This window comes from Diceros bicornis, chromosome 6 (genome assembly GCF_020826845.1).
Source record: "Diceros bicornis minor isolate mBicDic1 chromosome 6, mDicBic1.mat.cur, whole genome shotgun sequence".
Classification (NCBI taxonomy): Eukaryota; Metazoa; Chordata; class Mammalia; order Perissodactyla; family Rhinocerotidae; genus Diceros; species Diceros bicornis.
In genome coordinates, this window is record NC_080745.1 from 63,793,808 (window position 1) to 63,814,537 (window position 20,730).

General features: G+C 39.2%; 1 protein-coding gene across 2 annotated transcripts in view; it reads left to right on the forward strand.

Moving 5' to 3' along the window:
• Positions 1-1,760: 1,760 nt before the first annotated feature.
• The window catches only part of R3HCC1L (R3H domain and coiled-coil containing 1 like), a 96,483-nt gene continuing 77,513 nt past the window's right edge, over positions 1,761-20,730 (forward strand). For both annotated transcript variants that reach the window (XM_058543702.1, XM_058543703.1), the window contains exon 1: positions 1,761-2,039. The gene's annotated coding sequence lies outside the window, so the exon portion shown is untranslated. The remainder of the gene's footprint in view (positions 2,040-20,730) is intronic.

The window sequence follows — 20,730 nt, forward strand, 5'->3', positions numbered from 1 at the left end:
ATCCTCAGAAAATCCCTCCATGTGGCTGGTGTTCTACTGGATTTGCTTTGAGTCCAACAGAGGAGAATTAGACAGGGTGGGAGTTAGTCAAGGGAGAAAGGGAAGGGTTTTCCAAACAGAGGGATAGTTCATGCAAAGGTGAGAGCAAGTGCAATGCAATAGTTCCGTAGATCTAGAATTATATGGAAGGGAGTAGGAGAAGATTAGCTCCTGAGAAACTTTGATAGGCTGAAGAGCATAAACTGATTCCCAAGCTGGGCTGGGGCACTTGGCAGAGGGAAAGGGACTGATTACTTTTCCTGCATAATTCTTATCACAGCCGGTAACTGTGTTTTGTTGTTGGTGGTTTTGTTTTTTGGCATGGAATCATTTGACTAACATCTGTCTCTTCCAAGAGAATGTGAACTCCACAAGGACTGTCTTGTTCGCTATTATTTTCTCAGTACCCAGCACAATGCCTGCTATACAGTATGCAACAAAATACATCCTTGTTGAATGACTGAATCACCTGGGGAACTTTTAAAAACGCCCACCTACCCTAAAATATGATCTGCTATAAATGTCCTTTCTCTGAATTTCGCAACCACAATATGAGACGGGGTGGGGGTGAGGGAAGTAGGGGGCCTGGACTCCCTATGTTGTAAAAGCCACCCAAGGGATTCATCTCGATTCCTCTTCCCAAACTCAATCAAGTGGATCCTTTAAAAGATTTTGCCAAAAGTGTGACATGATTAAATCTGCGGTTTGCATAAACAGGCCTGATGGTAGGAGAGAGGACTCAGAGGTACTGAGGTGCTGAGACCAGCAAGGAAGCTGATGCGGTCGTCAGATAAGAAATGATGCTAGTCTGAGTTAAATCACTGGCAGTGGGTGTGAAAAGGCAACAGATTCAAGAGTTACTAGGGAAAGTGACTCTACAAGATTTGGTGACCATTTGGACACGGGTGGAGGTTGAAGGTTGGAGTGAATATTAATGATTAGAGAGGACAGAGTAGTTCACTTTTGAAGTTGCTGCATTTGAGGTGCCTGTATGACATGAAGGAGGAAAGATGCCTAGGAAGTTGGGAACACAAACTATGCGCTCAGGAGAGAAGGGACAGCAGTGTCCCCTCCTCCCCTCCACTACCAAGAACTCTGGAGAACGTTAATATTTAAAAGGTGGGTTAGAAAAAGAATTCTTGAAGGGGACTGGGAAGAATGACCCGAGAGGAAGAAGGGAAACCTGAATAGTGTCAGACAGTAGGTGATAAAGAATGTCTGACAGCGTCAAATGGTGCCTAAAGCTTAAGTTAGAGGACCAGAATATACCTCCAATGAGTAGGCTACAAGGACACTGACGGCGACAAGAGAATTTTCTGCGGGGGCAGAAGCTGCAGTGCAGAGGACGAAGGAGGAAGTGGGGACAGCGGGTTTAAACTACCTTATTCAAGAAACTTGGCTGTGAAGAGAAGAAGGGGAATGGTATGACTGAGTGGGACGTGAGGAGATTTGGGCACGTTTACAGCTGAGGGGAAGCGGAGACGGCTGAGCAGACAAGAGTGTAAACAGGTGCCCACCCACGCCATTTTGCCAGCCCCTCCCCCCACGTGACCTGGAGGCAGCCAGCGCTGCCCCGGCCTCGCGGAGACTACAGCCCCCAGAAGGCCCCACGGCGCCGGGGGGCGGAGCCGAGGCCTGACGCGCGCTCCAGCGGCGCGAGCGGAAGAGCTAGAGGTTGGAGGAGGCGGCGGAAGCCGAGAGCGACGGCGGCCCTGGTAACGAGCAGCCCCGCGTCCTTTTCCCTCTCTCATTCCGCACCCCAAGTCGGGGCTCGTGGCCTTCCCTTTTCCCCTCACACCTTGGCCTAGAGTTCCTTTCTCCTTTTGTTTGTTACCGGTATTTTTTCCTCACGTGACGCGTGGGGCGGGCCCCCGCCTGGGGCGGAGGTTACTGGGAAGCTTCCGCCCTTCGACCCCTGCGGACCCTGGGTTGCGGGGGACCCTCTCGAGGCTCTTTTGCCCTGTCAGGGGCTGCATGCCTGCTTTGGGCCCTCGCCTCAGGTACTCCCTGCGGAGGGGACATTCCTTTCCCGGGTTTCAACAGGTACTGAGCGGGTCCGTGGCGACCGCCCCGGGGTACGGCGCAGTGGGCCACTGAGGCCGCCCGAGACAACCCCGGGGCTGCTGGCCGTTTCCGGGCCGCGAGCCTCTGGAGTGAGTCCGCTCCGCTGCCGGGATGGGCTGGGAGTGAGCAGTCGGTGCGGGAGGACGTACTTCCTGGTTTTCTTGGGCGGCCGTCGGAAAACTCTGAGTTCGCTTATTAAAGTTTTCTTTATCAGTAAAGCCACCTGTCAAGAGTTGTGTGAGGGAAGGAGCACAGGATTTAGAGTCTGATGTCCTGGGAGGAGTGCCGGGTCTGCCACTTGATGGACCTGTGATCTCTTGTAGCCTGTTCACCGCAGCCTGGGTTTTCCTATCTGAAAAATGGGGACAGTAGTCTTTGGTCGGCCTGCCTTCCGGTGTTGTGGGGTTCAGCAGAAGTGATATATGCGAGAAAGCATGTTTCAAATATAACCTTACTATGCTGTTTCCAGTTCGGGTCAGTTGAGTTTTAAACCACGTTCATGTATTTATGAACTTGATCATAAACATGATCATGATCTTTATGAAGATCAAATGAGTTAATAAATAGGGAGAAAGTGTCTTTGGAAACGAATATGAGCTATACAAGTGTTCTTATGCCGTGTTCCTGGTGAAGAGGTGACATTAGGGCCCCTCACCTGTAGAGTCAGTTTGAAACTTCCTCTGGATTTTAAGATCCACCAGAATTTGGACACTTCCTGCCTCTCAACACACACACCTGTCTACCCCTTGCTCTGTTATAAGCTTCCTGCAGCACCACACAGGTACTAGTATCTTAGAAAGCACTTAGTGTTCCTCAGATAAACTAATGGCTGTCTCCAGCAGGTCTTGTGTCTTTCCCCTTTTCAGATACTACTGGTGCTAAACCTACCTCTGATTCTGACACAATCCTGCTAATCTTGTGTGTGTAGTAGCTGAAAAATTGGGGTTATTTTCACCTATTCTAGGTAAATGTGCTAGCAGTCTGTGTTTCCTTAGAATTAGAATTCAGAATATAAATAACCAATATTCATTCTGTTTTCTTTTCTGGCAGTTAAGCTCTGAGAGTCTAAGCAGGTGGCTTTTTGTCTGTTTTCCCCTCTTCTAGAGAATGGGGATTTTACAGTCAATTTTGTATAGGTTTGGAGGTGTAGTAATTAGGCAATCTTGTATTTATTCTGAAATCTTTGGTTGAAAAATACTTGAATGTGGTTCAGAAGACAGAATGATAGTACAGTGAAGTGGTTGAATGTACAAAGTTGAACAAATTGGAGTTCGAATTCTGGTGCTGTGACTTCTAGTTTATGACTTTCACCAAATTAGTTGACCTCTCTAAGCCTGTTTACTAATCTCTAAAATGGAGATAATAGCATCTACCTCACAAGGTGCCTGTAGGATTAAATGAGATGTGAATATAAAGAGCCTAGTAGTGCCTGGAGTGAATAATTTTGTTGGTTGCTCATTATTTTGTTGCTGTTGTAATTGATGACTATGATGATGGTAAAAAATGATGATAGTTTTAGATAAAGTATTTTCTTGAGATTCCATTTTTTTTGTTTGTAACATGAGGATAGTTATCTTTAACCCATAAACTTAAAAAAATATACTGTAAATAGAGGTTCTCACATTGCAGAGTTGTGTTTTTTTTTTAGCAATTGCATGTTATATAAAGATTACATTATGCTCTTTTTCACTTTTGGAGGTTTCCAAAATGCTGTTGTGAAAAGATTGTTGTTGGGATGTGCCGTTGGACTGGTGCTTCATTTATAACCTGTAGTAAGAATGCTGTTTTCTGTCTGCACATTAAAGCTTGTAGCAGAACAGTTATCTATGTTTATGACTTAGGTATTGACTATTGACTAGGACAGAGTTTTATAGAGCATTTTTTTGTCTCCCCCACCCCTCCACTTTTTTTTAAGCTGGCCTATTTGATTCTAAAAGTTTAGCCTAGTGGGTAGGGTCTTTCTAGAAGACTTGGTGACCCTCAGTTTTTGAAGGTGGAAACTTAGTGACTGGTGCTGATGCTGGCATTGGTATGTGTGTATCTGCAAGGAGTGAGAATTTAGAGCAAGCAAGGAGGAAAACCTAATAGGGAAAACTGCTTTTTTGGTCAAAGCAAAGTCTTAGGGTTAAGAATTGAAATGTTTATTTTTAATTTCTTCAAGTGTTGTGTTGACTACAAGATATCTGCAGATTCATATGTTTAGGAAATGTTTCCTTTACTCTCTCTTCTTGGTGAGGAAGATCAGCCCTGAGCTAATATCTGTTGCCAGTCCTCCTCTTTTTGCTGAGGAAGATTGGCCCTGGGCTAACATCCGTGCCCATCTTCCTCTACTCTATACGTGGGACGCCTGCCACAGCATGGCTTGATAAGCAGTGCATAGGTCTGTGCCTGGGATCTGAACCTGCGAGCCCCAAGCCGCCGAAGCAGAGCGCGCGAACTTAACCACTGTGCCACTGGGCCGGCCCCTCCTTTGCTCTCTTTTTTGATGTGGAGTCCCCTGGCTCTGCTTTGCTACTTTCATTCTTACCTTTAGTTATGAATCAGCAAGGTAACTGTTTTTCCTACAGACTTGTGTACAAAACTATGACAATAGAGAGTCACTTCCATTAAAACCTACTTGGTGCGCTGTAATGTGTTCTTTTTTCCTTTATGTTTTAAACACTTTTGTTCTTTGACTATTTTTTACTTAAAAGAAGTTTTTGGAACGTACACTCATTCTCAGCTGTAGCATCTGAGTGTGCATGGTGGATGCTCAGTAATGACTGTGGTGAATAATTCTGAATAGGAACATTTTGCTGATTGTCCTGTGTTCCTAAGACATAGGACAGTTGTGGAAATAACCTAACCTTTGGAGTCGGGGTTTGAATCCAGGCTCTGCTACTTACTAGTTTTGTGACTTTGGTTCATATAACCATTCTGAGTTCATTTTCTCATCTGTAAAACAGTGGTATTAATACCAACCCTGCATGACTGAAAAGATTAGAGATTATTTGAACTAGGCACATACTAGTCAGGCTTAGTGAAAGATAGATGGTATTATTATTACTATTTTTAATTTTTATTATTATGTTTTTCTGATAGTCATGGATTTTGGCGATACATCTATATTCTCCTAATGCTTCATATGATGGGTGTATTTTTTTGTTAGCCAAGGTTAAGATTGTTGACTGTGACCATGGAACCCTGAAACAGCAAAGCTAATTGGCCAACACGTTTGAACCTGTGAGCCTGTCCTCATTAGCTCCATACACTAATTGTTCACAAAATATCTCACGAGAATAAATGATAAGACTGGTATATTGTTGATTTGGCACTCATTAGATGTAATAGAAGTAAATGAACTAGTGCCAGAAGTAGAAGTATAGATTTTTAATTATAAACCTGTGTAAATCTAAGACTGGCCCTCACACTATGTATGAAACTGGTGACCTATATGATGACCTTTGACAACCACTAACCTGAACTATAATTTAAATATTTCTTTTAGTTGTTGAATTGTATTTATTGTGGGCTTCCTGCCAATAGGAGAAGTGAGAAGAAGTGGAACTAGGCTATACATGTCTTGAAAGAGAACCCTACTTCTACTATGCCACCCACCAGAAAATGTGCTCTTAGCTAGTGGGGAGGACGTTGAGAATTTTCCATTAATGAGCCCAGCAGGATGGATGAAGCCTGGGTAACTCCTAAGAGCTTATTGAATTACAGAGAAATTCCAGTCGTCAGAGCTTTAGATAGAAGAGAAGTTATAGGGTGTTGCTCAGCAGCAGTAAGCGTTCATTTGGGCAGGATTTTCTCCTCTCTCAATAAAACATAGACCAGTTGTTCCCAGTCTGTGGTGTGCATTTTTCACTGTTTCATGCTAGCTGTCTAGCATTCTTCAAATTCACTCTTCAGTTTTATTAATGTTTGTTGTCTCTCTTGTAGCTTTCTTTTTTTGTGTCAAACATAGCGGGTTTGGGACTAGGGGTAAAAACAGAGGCAGAGAAGCGCTGTTGGAAACAGCAGGTTCTGGTGTCTAGTATTGTGAGGTTTCCAAATAACATGGTTTAACCTGTGAATATCATGGAATGGATTTCTGGAATAGGCAAGTGGCTTACAATTCACGAGCATTTAACTTGGTGCAGAGGCAAAAATATGGGCAAAAGGTGTGTGGCACTCCTTAAGTTGAGATTTGCCTCCTAGAAAAGAATCTGAATATGTGTAGTGGCTTGCAGTTGGGCTGTTTCACGTTCTTTGCCATGGAATACCAGAAGAGTATTAAAGAAAGAAGGGAAGCACTTGGATTTAATCCTCACCTCTCAAATTTATACCAGTAGTCTTGTGTTTTCTTATCATCTCTAAAATAGGAATAATAATACCAGCCCTGATTGTTTATAAAGATTAGAGGGAAAAGTTAACAAGGATATCTTGGAAATTGGGTGGGTAACTGTGCAAGAGAGACTGACAGAAAGGCAGAGTCCAAGAGAGGAACAGAAACACATACACAGAGTCAAATATATACACGAAATAGGCAGAGAGTGAAGGTCAGTCAGAGTCGGAGGGGAAGTCAAACACTGAGAGAGACAGACAGAGGCAGCCTTAGAAAGAAGAGTAATCAAAGATGTAGAGAGAAGAGCTGACTCAGAAATGAGAGACAGACAGATACAGAAAGGGAGACAGAAAAAATGTGAGAGGAAACAACCAGGAGGGCGTGACGGAGAGATGGAGAGCTTATTGAGTTAGTTTTTGTCTGTTATTTGAGGAGACTTTGTAAATATTTATAATTAGCTAGGAGAAAGAAGAAAAGCAGATAATAATAGTAAATCAAGTAACATGTTTATACAGTTTTTATTATGCTAAAATTTTCCCTTAAGTACTAAACATTATTTTGCATCTTCATGCAAACACCAAGCCAGCTTATGTGTTACAGACCTGCTTACTTCACCCCCTTCATAGTGTAGTTTTAAATACATTTGCAAAAAATTAAAACTATTATTTACTGTTTTAGAAATTTTTTTCTTAAAAAATCTAATACACGCTTACTGTAGAAAACTTGAAAATACAGAAAATTTAAAAGAACAGCAGCTAAAAACTCTCGTATTATTGCAGACCAAACAATACACAGCAATGCCCGCACATGTTTTTCATATTTTTTCCCCATCTTTTTTTCTAGGCGTTTACTAAAGCTCTTCTACTTTCCTAAAGGAATCAAAAAACTCTTTATAAGTCCAGAATCATTCTATAAATTAACTATTTGTGGTGGAGTTAAGTTTATGTTCCTCTTTTGGCTCTTAGATATTTCCATAAACCATTTGTATACCTATTTTTATTTCTTCCCTCCCCAGAGTAGATTAACAACTACAGGCTCTGTGTGATTCATCTTTGTGTCTTAGGTATCTAGCAAAGTGTCTTGCATATAGTAGGTACTCAGAATATATTTGAGATGAATGGTTAAGTTCCCTAAGTAGAAACTATCGTATTTAAACAGGTCTGCCCAATTTCTCATTGGCAGATTGGACCTCCCTTAAAGTAGAGAAAAGCTTGATTTTAGGGTGTGTGAGCATGCGTGTGTGTGTTTAGTATAAAGCTACTGAACTGGGAAAGGGAGCTTTTTCTGGTTAGCTTTCGTCGTGTGGCAAGCCACTCTGAAACTTAGTGGTGTAAAACGACTGGTTTATTATGCTGTGGATTCTGTCAGAATTCAGACAGGGCAGGGTGGAGATGGCTTGTCTGAGCCTTAGCTGGAAAGACTTCAAAGCTGGTGGTGACTTGGCTGGCTGGGAGCTCGAATCTGGAGGTATCTTCACTTATGTGTCTGGTGGTTGATGTTGGCTGTCCTCTGGAATACCTACATACAGTTTCTCCATGTAGACTAATTTGAGATTCTTCACAGCATGGTGTTGGCTGTTTTTTGAGTGAGCGTCCCAGGAGAACCAAATGGAAGCTGGTTTTGCCTTTTGTGACCCAGCCTTGGAAGTCATGTAGTTACACAAGCTTGCCAGATTCAAGGGGAGCAGAGGTTACACTGAACCCACTTCTCATAGGAAAAGTGTCAGAGTCACGTTGTAAGAAAAACATTGGTGAGGAGGAGGGATAGGTGCCATCTTTGAGAAAGACGGCATGTCACAAGTGCTTACTGAACTGAAAAACAGCAAGTTTAAAAAAGAGTTAATAAAACAGTATTGCTTTTTTCTTTTTTGCTGAGGAAGATTCGCCCTGAACTAACATTTGTTGCCAATCTTCCTCCACCCTACATGCTGGTGACCACCACAGCACAGTTGACAAGCAGTGCAGGTTCGAACCCGTGAACCCGTGCTGCTGAAGCTAAACGTGCTGAACTCAATCAACTACTACGCCATGGGGCTGGCCCCCAGTATCACTTTTGGAATGTTAGTCAGTGAATATCCTGTTGAGTATTAATAAGAGTTTTTCCCCTACTGCTAATGGTGTTTTTATTAGTTAATTTAGTTTAAAAACATACTAAACTTTTAAAATCTTTTAAACTCAAAGCTATTTTAAATTATTTTCTTGACTTTTAAACTCTGAACAAGGTTTTATTTCTCTTTTTAACCCAGTTTGCAAGTTGGTCGGTTTCTATACTTGGGCTTTTTCATATCCCTTTTTAAATTCAACAGAGTCTTATTTTGTAAATAATATTTTGTAAATACACGTTCACTGTAGAAAATTTGGGAAATCAGGAAAGAAACAAAATCTACTCATAATCTCACCTCTCATATGAAACTAGTTTCAGGTCCATAAATTCTTTTCCATGCTTCCTAAATTCCAACTATTGTGAAAATGGAGTTTTTAAGAAGTTTGTGGCAAACTCAGTTGGCAGCAGAATCCAATCTGCACTGATGCGGGGCTATTTGTAGTCTTTATCATACCTAGTATAATGATTCATACTTTTTTCCACAGAAATATTAATGTGTTTAATTACAGAGTGTTGCCCCAGACCCTGGATGTAATATTTTGTAACATATAGAATGTGTACCATATTAACTTTTCTAAAATCTGAAAAAAAATTGTGAATTCTGAAACCTCTCTCGCCCCAAAGTTTTAGATAAAGGATTTTGGACTGGAATTAAAAACTTAAGTGTTAGGAAAAGATGAGTTGATTAGCCTATTTTGGTGGTTCTAGACTTTTTCATCACATGAGTCTTCCCAGAACTTTTGTGCTTTCATTTCATATTTTTATTTTAGGAAAAGACCCAGAAGGAAAAGAAATAGCCTTGATTTGTTTATATGATTGGTAATTCTCTGCATCATCCCAGATAATTGTTTCAAAGTCTGTGTGACCATCTTTCAATACATTCAGAATTCCCAGTGACCTTTTAGGTCTCTTGACTCTTCTAGTGTGAGAACCAATGATTTATTAAGTACTAAAGTTGACAAGCCCCAGGTGTGGTATAGCTCTTGGTTTTTGCCACCAACGTTGTCAATGTGACATTGCTATTCTTTCCCTTTTTGCTGTGGTGTTTCTTTTTTGTACTGTGCTTCTTGTTTGTTTCCTTGGGTAGCCTGAAACTTTTCTTTGCCTTTGACGGTTGAGTTCAAGGTTGAGGAATTTATCTTTGACTTCATAATGTCATGTAGTTTTAATTTGTTAAGTATTTCTTATTATTACTATTATCATAAATTCAAGATGTGTTCATTATGTAGGATTTGGAAAATATAGCTATATTTTTACCACTTGGAAGTAACTGTTAACATTTAGGTTTATCTCCTTCCATTCTGTTTTCCCTGTGTGTGTAGTAATGTCACACACACACACACAATTAAATTGGAATCTCTTGCTGTTGTATATATGTTTTGTATCCTGCTTTCTTAAAAAAAAGTAATATGTTTATTAATAGTGTCAAGCACTGTTTCAGGAACATAGCATGAATTATATTACTGGACAGTTATCTTTAAATTTGTATTTACTGATTGATTGGGAACCTGGGAGACTAGGGTTAAAATTCTGGCTTTGCTATTGCCCAACTGAAAACTAGGGTAAGTTATAGGATATCTCTGGGCTTCCATTGTGTCAGCTGTCAAATGAATCTTCCGAGGTATTTGACACAATAATTTGATGAAAGTTAACCCTCTCCTTAGAAAATCACTCATACATGAAAGAAGTCCTAGTCTGGTCAGTTTTTCAGATTCTTCCAGTTCTCCTACTGGATGATCTCTTTGTAGAGGAATGCAAAATGTGGAGTATCGGTGTGAGGTTATTTAGGTTTCGTGGAAGAGGAGGACCATGAAGGAAGTGATAGAATAACAAATTGACTAGAAAGGACAGAAAAAAATTCTACACAGAGTTTAGTTTGAAGCAAAAATGAGTACAATATGTGAACTGAACAAGACAAAAAGGAAATGTTAACAATATTGCACAAATGGAAGGTGTGATTTTTACTGATGATGAGTAGTAAAGAGATGAGAGGTTTATTTGTGTGTAGGGATAATGAAGAATAATGGAATGCTTTGAAGGCTAGGCTGAAGAACTTAGATTTGATCCTATAGGTAACAGTACTTTTGTTGAAAGTCATATGGTGAAAATAGTGTTTGAAAGGTTGTACTGGCAGTTTTTGTGCCATAATCTCAAGTAGGGAGTGGCTGGAGAGTATTTCAATAGTATAGCCATAGGATAATGTGGAAATAGAAAACATGATAACTCTTGTGGAGGAAGAACAATTAGTATAGGATTAGAAGAGCTGGAAGAGTCAGAATACCTCAGAGTTTTGAACCTGACATATTGAATGTATTGTGGTATCATTGATAGTCACATTGAGAAAGGATCTCAGATAGATCTAGGGAGAAAGATAAAGAGTTCATTTGCTAATATAAGTTTAGGTATTAGATAATTTAAGTGGTAGTTTAAAAATCTTATGCTTTAAAAATAAAGAACTTAGTAAATGAATGCTGTCCCTTTTAAAGTAATCTGTTTTTGAGGCCATGCATTTATTCTAGCAAATTAATATCTTTGGAATTTGTCTTTTGGAACTGCTTTCAGAACGAGTAGAACCATACAAGAAAACTAATGTCATTACTTGATAGTCATATCCTTTGTCCCCAAAACAGTATTATCTTGCTTGATCACTCATCTTATTTACCATACTTGTTTCTAAGTGATATTTGGCAGTTTCTAAAAATTAGTCTGCAGCGGCATGAAATTTATTACCATAGAGGATATTTAAGTGACTATTGTGGTTGCTGAGGACAGCCTTAAAAAGTCTTAAGCTGTGATAGCATCTTTAGAATAAGGTGCTAGTGCGCACTGGTTAAGAGATTGGGTTCTGGAAAGCCTAGGTTTGAATGATCTCTTTAGTACATTAGTTATGTGTCTTGAGCAAGTTATTTAACTTGTCTGGGTCTCAAGTTCCTCATTTGTAAAATGAGGATGGTTGTAATACTTCCTATTTTATAGGATGTTGTGAGGATTAACTCTTAGAGCAATAGCTGGCAAATATTAAGAGCTCGGTAAATATTAGCTATTTATTACCGGCACAACTACTACTACTACTATTGCTGTTACCACCACTTTGTTTATTTATCTCTTTTGTTTGTTTTAAAAATCACTTATGTTCCTGTATAATTATGTCTCATACAAGTGGAATGATAAAGCTGGAGATAAAATTAGAGCTCAATCAGACATACAGAGATGTGGTTTTTTTTAGAATGTTTGGCCTGGAGCTTAGTGAGAAAAGAGCAGAAAAGACCAAGATTGGAATATTGGGGAGTACTCATAGTAAGGAAGTGGGAGGCAGAAAAGGAGCTGGCAAAGGAGCAGAGGGAGATTGTTTAGAGAAAGAAAGAAAACAAGGAGTGTATGTTAGTCTAGAGGTTATATTAATTAGGATTAGATTTGGTTGCAGCCAAATAACAGAGACTTAAACATTATAGAAGTTTATTTCTCTCGATGTCAGAAATTCCAGAAATAGTCTAGGACTGGTATGGTTTGTCATGGTGTCATGTTGTTGCTCCATTATGCATGGATTCTCTTCTTTTCCAGAGTCATTTTAGGGTCTAAGATAGCTCCAGTCGTTTCATCCACATTCCAACCAGCAGAAAGGAGGAAGAGAAGAAGAACACGTTTCTCTCCCTTTAAGGATACTTCCTGAAAGTTATATATACCATTTTTGCTCAAATTCCATTGATGAAATTTAGTCACAGAGCCATACTCCTGCTAGAGTGCTTGGGAAATGTAGACTATTTTGAATGGTCAGTGCCTGGGAATAAAGAACAAAAGCAGTGAGGATAATCCAAGTGTAGCTAGATGAAGAATATTGCATAGATAACAGAGTTAATTGTCTTTAGGACAGTTTAATTCATTATTGGTAATCCCTGATAGAGTTTCTATACTTATGAAACTATGAGCATAAAACTACTTTTGTCAAATTGCATCAATAGTACTTTGTTTTTAGCATGTAATGCCTTCATGAATCCTTGCTTAATTAGGATTATCAGTCTCTCATAAGGAAAAAAATTGTGTATATATGTATGTGTGTGTATACATATATCCTCATTTAACACTAGTGTTGGCCAAAATTACTTCATATGGCAACAGTATGCAGTAAAATTGATGGAGAATAAGTCTCTGCTATCCTTCTTTTGTTATTTTAAGCCAGTAATTTTACCTAGCCTTCCATCCACTCTCCAATTTGGTTTTGGCCAATGTTTTTAACCCATCTCTGTGCTTTTATATTACTACTCTCTCTCACAGCTGTTAATCGGTATTTCCCCAAATAGAGAAATGAGCAAATTTAATTAAATGTGTTATTTGCACTCTCTTGATCCTTAATGAATTTGTAAGTAAGGTCAGACCTACAATCTTCCTAGTATTACAATTACTGAAATCTCTCTGTCCACTCAATTGGTAATTATTTGCTTTAAAATTTTTTATTTTTAAAGCTTCTGTATTTTGTATGTTTATGCTCTTTCACTATTGGAAATATGAAAGTCTTCCAACAAAAAAGGGAGAACCTTTTCCCTAGGATTTTTTGTCCCTTTCAGTTGAAAATGTTTTATTTATATATTTTTGAATGATGAACAGTATATTTAAGATGTTTGTATGTTACTATTTTTCATATTTTATCAGCAGATATATAGTTTAAAATAGACATAGTTTAAAAAGTCAAATAGTAAAAAAAGTGTTTATAACAAAATATAGTGAGTAGTTTTTGTCCTGCCCTTCCCCGTTCTCTCTAGTCCTCTCCCTAAAGGTAACCACTTTCAACTCCTTAAGCTGTTCTTTCTGGCATTTACATATCTCCATATCAAATATCTCCATATTTGTAAATAATATATGTGTAATGCTGTCTTTTGATTCACCAATTTATTCATAATGTATCAAGTTTCTATTATGGTAGAGAAAGTTTTACTTTACACCATCACCGCTGCTACTCCTCCCCTATCCTCCCAGTTTACTTATGTTACAATATTTGGTAAAATCAAATCGCTAATGTTGCGTTTACATTATTATGCCTGTGCAAATTTTATTTGCTGATAATGTCTTAAATAGTAGTCTCTCAGTGCAGTTTTCCACAAGATCAGTCACAATAATCTATCAGTTTCAGTTTTCTTTCTTTTTAAAGAAGTTCTTGGACAAAAGAAACCAACAAAACAAAAAGTCCACCAACTGGGAGAAAATATTTGCAAGTCATGTATCCAGTAAGGGGTTAATTTCCAAAACATATAAAGAACTCATACAACTCAGATTCAGGAAGTTAACAGTGATTTAATATTATTATCTAATCTACAGACTTGTTCAAATTTCACCCATTGTCCCAATAATGTAGTATTATAGCAAAAGAATATTTTGGATCATGGAGTGCATTCAGTTGTCATATCTCTTTAGTTTCCTTTAATATGGAGCATTTCGTCAGTCTGTGTTTTTTCAAGACATTGAGATTTTTGAAGAGTGCAGGCGAGTTATTTTATATAATGCCTCTAATCTGGGGTTATCTGATGTTTCCTCATGATTGGGTTCAGGTTATCCATTTCTGGCAAGAGTAAGTACTGTTATGCTTCTCAGGGCACCATGTCAGGAGGCACAGGGTGTTGAAATACTGGTAATGTGATCTTGGATCACTTCATTAAGGTAGTGTCTGCTAGGTTTTCCAGTGTAAAGTTATTATTTTTCCTTTTGTAATTTTTTTGGTGGTAAAATATACATAACATAAAATTTACCATTTTAACCATTTTTAAGTGTACAGTTCAGTGGGATTAAGTACATTCACATTTTGTAATTTTGAAGTATCTTTGAAAAAATACTTTGAGACTTTATAAATAATATCCTATTACTCGAACTTGTACTCAATTATGTTAGTATCCATTGGTCATTTTTTTTTTAAATTTTTTGTTTATTGCAGTAACATTGGTTTATAACATTGTATAAATTTCAGGTGTACATCATTATACTTCTATTTCTGCATAGATTACATCATGTTCACCACCCAAATACTAATTACAACCCATCACCACACACATGTGCTGAATTATCCGTTTTGCCCTCCTCCCTCCCCCCTTCCCCTCTGGTAACCACCAATCCAATCTCTGTCTCTATGTGTTTGTTTATTGTTGTTATTATCTACTACTTACTGAAGGAAATCATATGGTATTTGACCTTCTCCCTCTGACTTATTTCACTTTGCATAGTACCCTCAGTGTCCATCCAAGCTGTCACAAATGGCTGGATTTCATCATTTCTTATGGCTGAGTAGTATTCCATTGTGTATATATACCACAGCTTCTTTATCCATTCGTCCCTTGATGGGCACTTAGGTTGCTTCCAAGTCTTGGCTGTTGTGAATAACGCTGCAGTGAACACAGGGGTGCATGTATCTTTATGCATTGGAGTTTTCAAGTTCTTTGGATAAATACCCAGCAGTGGAATAGCTGGATCATATGGTAGTTCTATCCGTGATTTTTTGAGGAATCTCCATACTGTTTTCCATAGTGGCTGCACCAGTTTGCACTCCCACCAGCAGTGTATGAGAGTTCCCTTCTCTCCACATCCTCTCCAACACATGTTGTTTCCTGTCTTGTTAATTATAGCCATTCTGGTGGGCGTGAGGTGATATCTCATTGTAGTTTTGATTTGCATTTCCCTGGTAGGTAATGATTTTGAACATCTTTTCATGTGTCTGTTGGCCATCTGTATATCTTCTTTGGAGAAATGTCTGTTCAGGTCTTTTGCCCATTTTTTAATTGGGTTGTTAGTTTTTTTGTTGTTGAGATGCATCAGTTCTTTGTATATTTTGGAGATTAAGCCCTTATCAGATGTATGGTTTGCAAATATCTTCTCCCAATTGTTAGGTTGTCTTTTCGTTTTGTTGATGGTTTCCTTTGCTGTGCAGAAGCTTTTTCGTTTGATGTAGTCCCATTTGTTTATTTTTTCTATTGTTTCTCTTGCCTGGTCAGACATTGTGCTTGAAAATATGTTGCTAAGACCGATGTCAAGAGCGTACTGCCTATGTTTTCTTCTAGAAGTTTCATAGTTTCAGGTCTTACATTCAAGTCTTTAATCCATTTGGAGTTAATTTTTGTGTATGGTGTAAGGTAAGGGTCTACTTTCATTTTTTTGCCTGTGGCTGTCCAGTTTTCCCAACACCATTTGTTGAAGAGACTTTCTTTTCTCCATTGTATGTTCTAGGCTCCTTTGTCAAAGATTAGCTGTCCATAGATGTGTGGGTTTATTTGTGGGCTTTCGATTCTATTCCATTCATCTGTGTGTCTGTTTTTGTGCCAGTACCATGCTGTTTTGGTTACTATAGCTTTGTAGTATATTTTGAAATCAGGGAGTGTTGTACCTCCAGCTTTGTTCTTTTTTCTCAGGATTCCTTTACTTATTCGGGGTCTTTTGTTGTTCCAAATAAATTTTAGGATTCTTTGTTCTATTTCTGTGAAAAATGTTGTTGGAACTTTGATAGGGATTGCATTGAATCTATAGATGGCTTTAGGAAGTATGGACATCTTAACTATGTTAATTCTTCCAATCCAAGAGCACGGAATATCTTTCCATTTCTTTGTGTCGTCTTCAATTTCTTTCAGCAATGTTTTATAGTTTTCCGTGTACAGCTCTTTCACCTCTTTGGTTAAGTTTATTTCTAGATATTTTATTCTTTTTGTTGCAATTGTAAATGGGATGGTATTCTTAATTTCTCTTTCTGCTACTTCGTTGTTAGTGTATAGAAATGCAACTGATTTTTGTATGTTGATTTTGTATCCTGCAACTTTACCATATTCATTTATTACTTCTGAAAGTTTTCTGGTGGATTCTTTAGGGTTTTCTATATATAAAATCATGTCATCTGCAAATAGTGAGAGTTTCACTTCTTCCTTTCCAATTTGGATCCCTTTTATTTCTTTCTCTTGCCTGATTGCTCTGGCTAGGACTTCCAGTACTATGTTAAATAGGAGTGGTGACAGTGGGCATCCTTGTCTGGTTCCCGTTCTTAGAGGGATAGCTTTCAGTTTTTCACCATTGAGGATGATATTAGCTGTGGGTTTCTCATATATGGTCTTTATTATGTTGAGGTACTTTCTTTCTATACCCATTTTATTCAGAGTTTTTATCATAAATGGATGCTGTATCTTCTCAAATGCTTTCTCTGCATCTATTGAGATGATCATGTGATTTTTGTTCTTCATTTTATTAATGTGGTGTATCACGTTGATTGATTTGCGAATGTTAAACCATCCCTGCATACCTGGAATATCCCACTTGATCAGGGAGTATAATCTTTTTAAAGTATTGTTGTATGCGATTTGCTAGTATTTTGTTGAGGATTTTTGCGTCAATGTTCATCAGTGATATCGGCCTGTAGTTTTCTTTTTTTGTGTTGTCCTTGTCTGGTTTTGGTATCAGGGTAATGTCGGCTTCACAGAATGAGTTAGGGAGCTCCCCCCGCCCCCTCAATTTTTTGGAAGAGTTTGAGAAGGATAGGTATTAAGTCTTCTTTGAATGTTTGGTAGAATTCACCAGGGAAGCTGTCTGGTCCTGGACTTTTATTTTGGGGGAGGTTTTTGATTACTGTTTTGATCTCCTTACTGGTGATTGGTCTATTCAAATTCTCTACTTCTTCTTGATCCAGTTTTGGAAGGTTGTATGATTCTAAGAATTTATCCATTTCTTCCAGATTGTCGAATTGGTTGGCATAAAGCTTTTCATAGTATTCTCTTGTAATCTTTTGTATTTCTGAGGTGTCTGTTGTAATTTCTCCTCTTTCATTTCTGATTTTACTTATTGGTGCCTTCTCTCTTTTTTTTTTTGGTGAGTGTAGCTAAAGGTTTGTCTATTTTGTTTATCTTTTCAAAGAACCAGCTCTTGGTTTTATTAATTTTTTCTATTATTTTTTTGGTCTCTATTTCATTTATTTCTGCTCTGATTTTTATGATTCCCCTTCTTCTACTGATTTTGGGCTTGGTTTGTTCTTCTTTTTCCAGTTGCTTTAGGTGCATTGATAGATTGTTTATTTGAGATTTTTCTTGTTTGTTGAGATAGGCCTGTATCACTATAAACTTCCCTCTTAGAACTGCGTTTCCTGTATCCCGTAAATTCTGGCATGTCATATTTTCATTTTCATTTGTCTCCAGGTATTTTTTGATTTCTTCTTTGATTTCTTCGTTGACCCATTCGTTGTTCAGTAGCATTTTGTTTAATCTCCACGTATTTGTGGCTTTTCTGATTTTCTTCCTATTGTTGATTTCTTGTTTCATACCGTTGTGGTCAGAAAAGATGCTTGGTATTATTTCAATCTTCTTAAATTTATGGAGACTTGTTTTGTGGCCTAATATGTGATCAATCCTGGAGAATGTTCCATGTGCATTTGAAAAGAACGTGTATTCTTCGGTTTTTGGATGGAATGCTCTGTATATATCTACTAGGTCCTTCTGTTCTAGTGTATCATTAAAGGCCAGTGTTTCCTTATTAATCTTCTGTTTGGATGATCTATCCGTTGGTGTAAGTGTAGTGTTAAAGTCCCCTACTATTATTGTGTTACTGTCTATTTCTGTTTTTATGTCTGTTAATAATTGCTTTATATATTTAGGTGCACACACATTGGCTACGTAGATATTTACAAGTGTTATATCCTCTTGTTGGATCGTTCCCTTGATCATTATGTAATGCCCTTCTTTGTCTCTTTTTACAGTTTTTGTTTTAAAGTCTATTTTTTCTGATTTGAGTACTGCTACCCCAGCTTTCTTTTCATTGCCATTTGCATGGAGTATCTTTTTCCATCCCTTCACTTTCAGTTTGTGTGTCTTTAGGTCTGAAGTGTGTCTCTTGTATGCAGCATATATATGGGTCTTGTTTTTTTATCCAATCAGCCACCTTATGCCTTTTAATTGGAGCATTTAGTCCATTGACATTTAAAGTAGCTATTGATAAGTATGTACTTACTGCCATTTTTTAACTTTTGTTTTTTCAGTGTTTTAGTAGTCCTTCTCTGTTCCTTTCTTCTTCTATACAGAATTGATGGTCTCTTTAGTTTGACCTCTGTCTGAAAGGTCTACTCTTTAACTCCCCTCCTCCCTCCTTTTATGTTTTTGATATCATATCTAACCTCTTTTTTGTGCATTTGTATCCATTACCCTCTTATCATGGAAATAGATAATTTTTCCTATTTGTGGTCTTCTCTTTTCCCCTTAAATCTGTCCCTTTAACATTTCTTGTAGCACTGGTTTCTTGGTGACAAACTCCTTTAATTTTTGCTTGTCTGGGAAATTTTTGATCTCTCCTTCCCTTTTGAGTGATAACCTTGCTGGGTAGAGTATTCTTGGCTGTAAGTTTTTTCCTTTTAGCACTTTAAATATATCATGCCATTCTCTTCTAGCCTGTAAGGTTTCTGCTGAGAAGTCAGCTGATAGGCTTATGGGGTTTCCTTTGTGTGTAACTTGACATTCTCTTGCGGCTTTTAGGATTCTCTCTTTATCTTTAATTCTGGACATTTTGATTATGATGTGTCTTGGTGTGGGCCTCTTTGGGTTTATCTTGTTTGGGGCTCTCTGTGCTTCCTTTAGCTGGTTGTCTGTTTCCTTCCTTAGGTTAGGGAAATTTTCATCTATTATTTCTTGAAATAGATTCTCTGCCCCTTTGTCTCGCTCTTCTCCTTCCGGGACACCTATAACATGGATGTTAGTGCGCTTGATGTTGTCCCAGAGGTCCCTTAGACTGTCCTCACTCTTCTTAATTCTTTTCTCTTTTACCTGTTCAGCTTGGGTAATTTCTTCTAGTCTTTCGTCCAGCTCACAGATCCGTTCTTCTGTATCTTCTACTCTGCCTTTGAGACCCTCTAGTGAATTTTTCATTTCCAGTATTGTATTCTTCATTTCTGATTGGTTCTTTTTTATATCTTCCATTTCTTTGTTGACATTCTCACTGAGTTCATCTATTCTTCTCCCCAGATCAGTGAGCATCCTTAACACTCTTAGTTTGAACTCTCTGTCAGGTAGGTTGCTCATTTCTGTTTCACTTAGTTCCTTTTCTGGGGTTTTGTCCTGTTCCCTTACTTGGAATGTATTCCTTTGCCTCCTCATTTTGCCTCTTTCCCTGTGCTTGTGACTACGTATTAGGTAGGTCAGCTACGTCTCCTGGTCTTGGATAGGTGACCTTATGTAAGTGATGGCTTAGGAGGCCTGCTGTGTGCTTCCCTCAGTTCTCAACATTCCAGGGGTGACCCCTATGTGGGCTACGTGTGTCCTTCTGTTGTGGTCTGTTTCCTCTCCCTGTAGGCGCCCAGGGAGGCCGAGTTATGCTCCTAGCCAGCTGTTGTAATGCTCAGCTGCTTGTAGTTGTTGTGGGCCCTTCAGTCTCTTTATCAGGTGTGGGGAGCCCCAGCACAGTTGGCTGCAAGTTCTAATACCACATTTGTGTTGCAGTATTTCTTTTAAGTGAGTAGGCTCCCAACATGGCAGGTTGTTAGGCTCAGGGCCTTACACTTGCTATAAGCCTCCCCACTTTAGGTCTCTTGTCAGCTCTCTGAGGATTGCAGCTGGGCTGGGCTGGCCTCAAGCACGGGAGCACCCAATTGTTTCAGGCTTTGGAAGGTGGGGCAAAACCCCTATGTGGTCTTTGAGAAGCACAAGTTTTCTGCAGCTGACAAGCCCTGCCCCCCACAGGTCCACACACACAGTCAACACAGTCCTGCCCCGTGTGCGCGCCCCGACCTCCCGAAGCAGACCCAGTCTCTCCACGGCAGGAGCCCCACACACTCCACCCGCTCCTTGTGCATGCCCTGCCCTGCTGAAGTCGGCTCAGTTGCCAGGCTGCAGAGAATCCAGTCACCAACCTATGCAGGCCCACAAGTTGCCTGAGGGCTTGTTGTTGGGTGGGGCCAGTCTCTAGGGTGGGCTGCCTGCCCTGGCTGAGCTGGATTAAATCGGTCCTGGGCTAGCAGGCCCCAGGGAGAACTCCAATGGCGTCTGTGTCAGCACGCCTACACCAGGCCACAACAATGGCCGCCGCCAATGTCCCAGTCCCTGGAGAGGTCTCACCTCTCACCGAGATGCACACAGGGCCTATTAGGTGAGTCTCTTTTCACCAAAGCACTGTGCACTTTTCTTTCTGGTGATTTTAGGTTGCTTTCTGAAACGGGTGAGTTTGCGCATGGGCCCTTTAAGAACCGGTTTTAATTTCTTTGTGAACCAGCTTTTCTAGGGGTA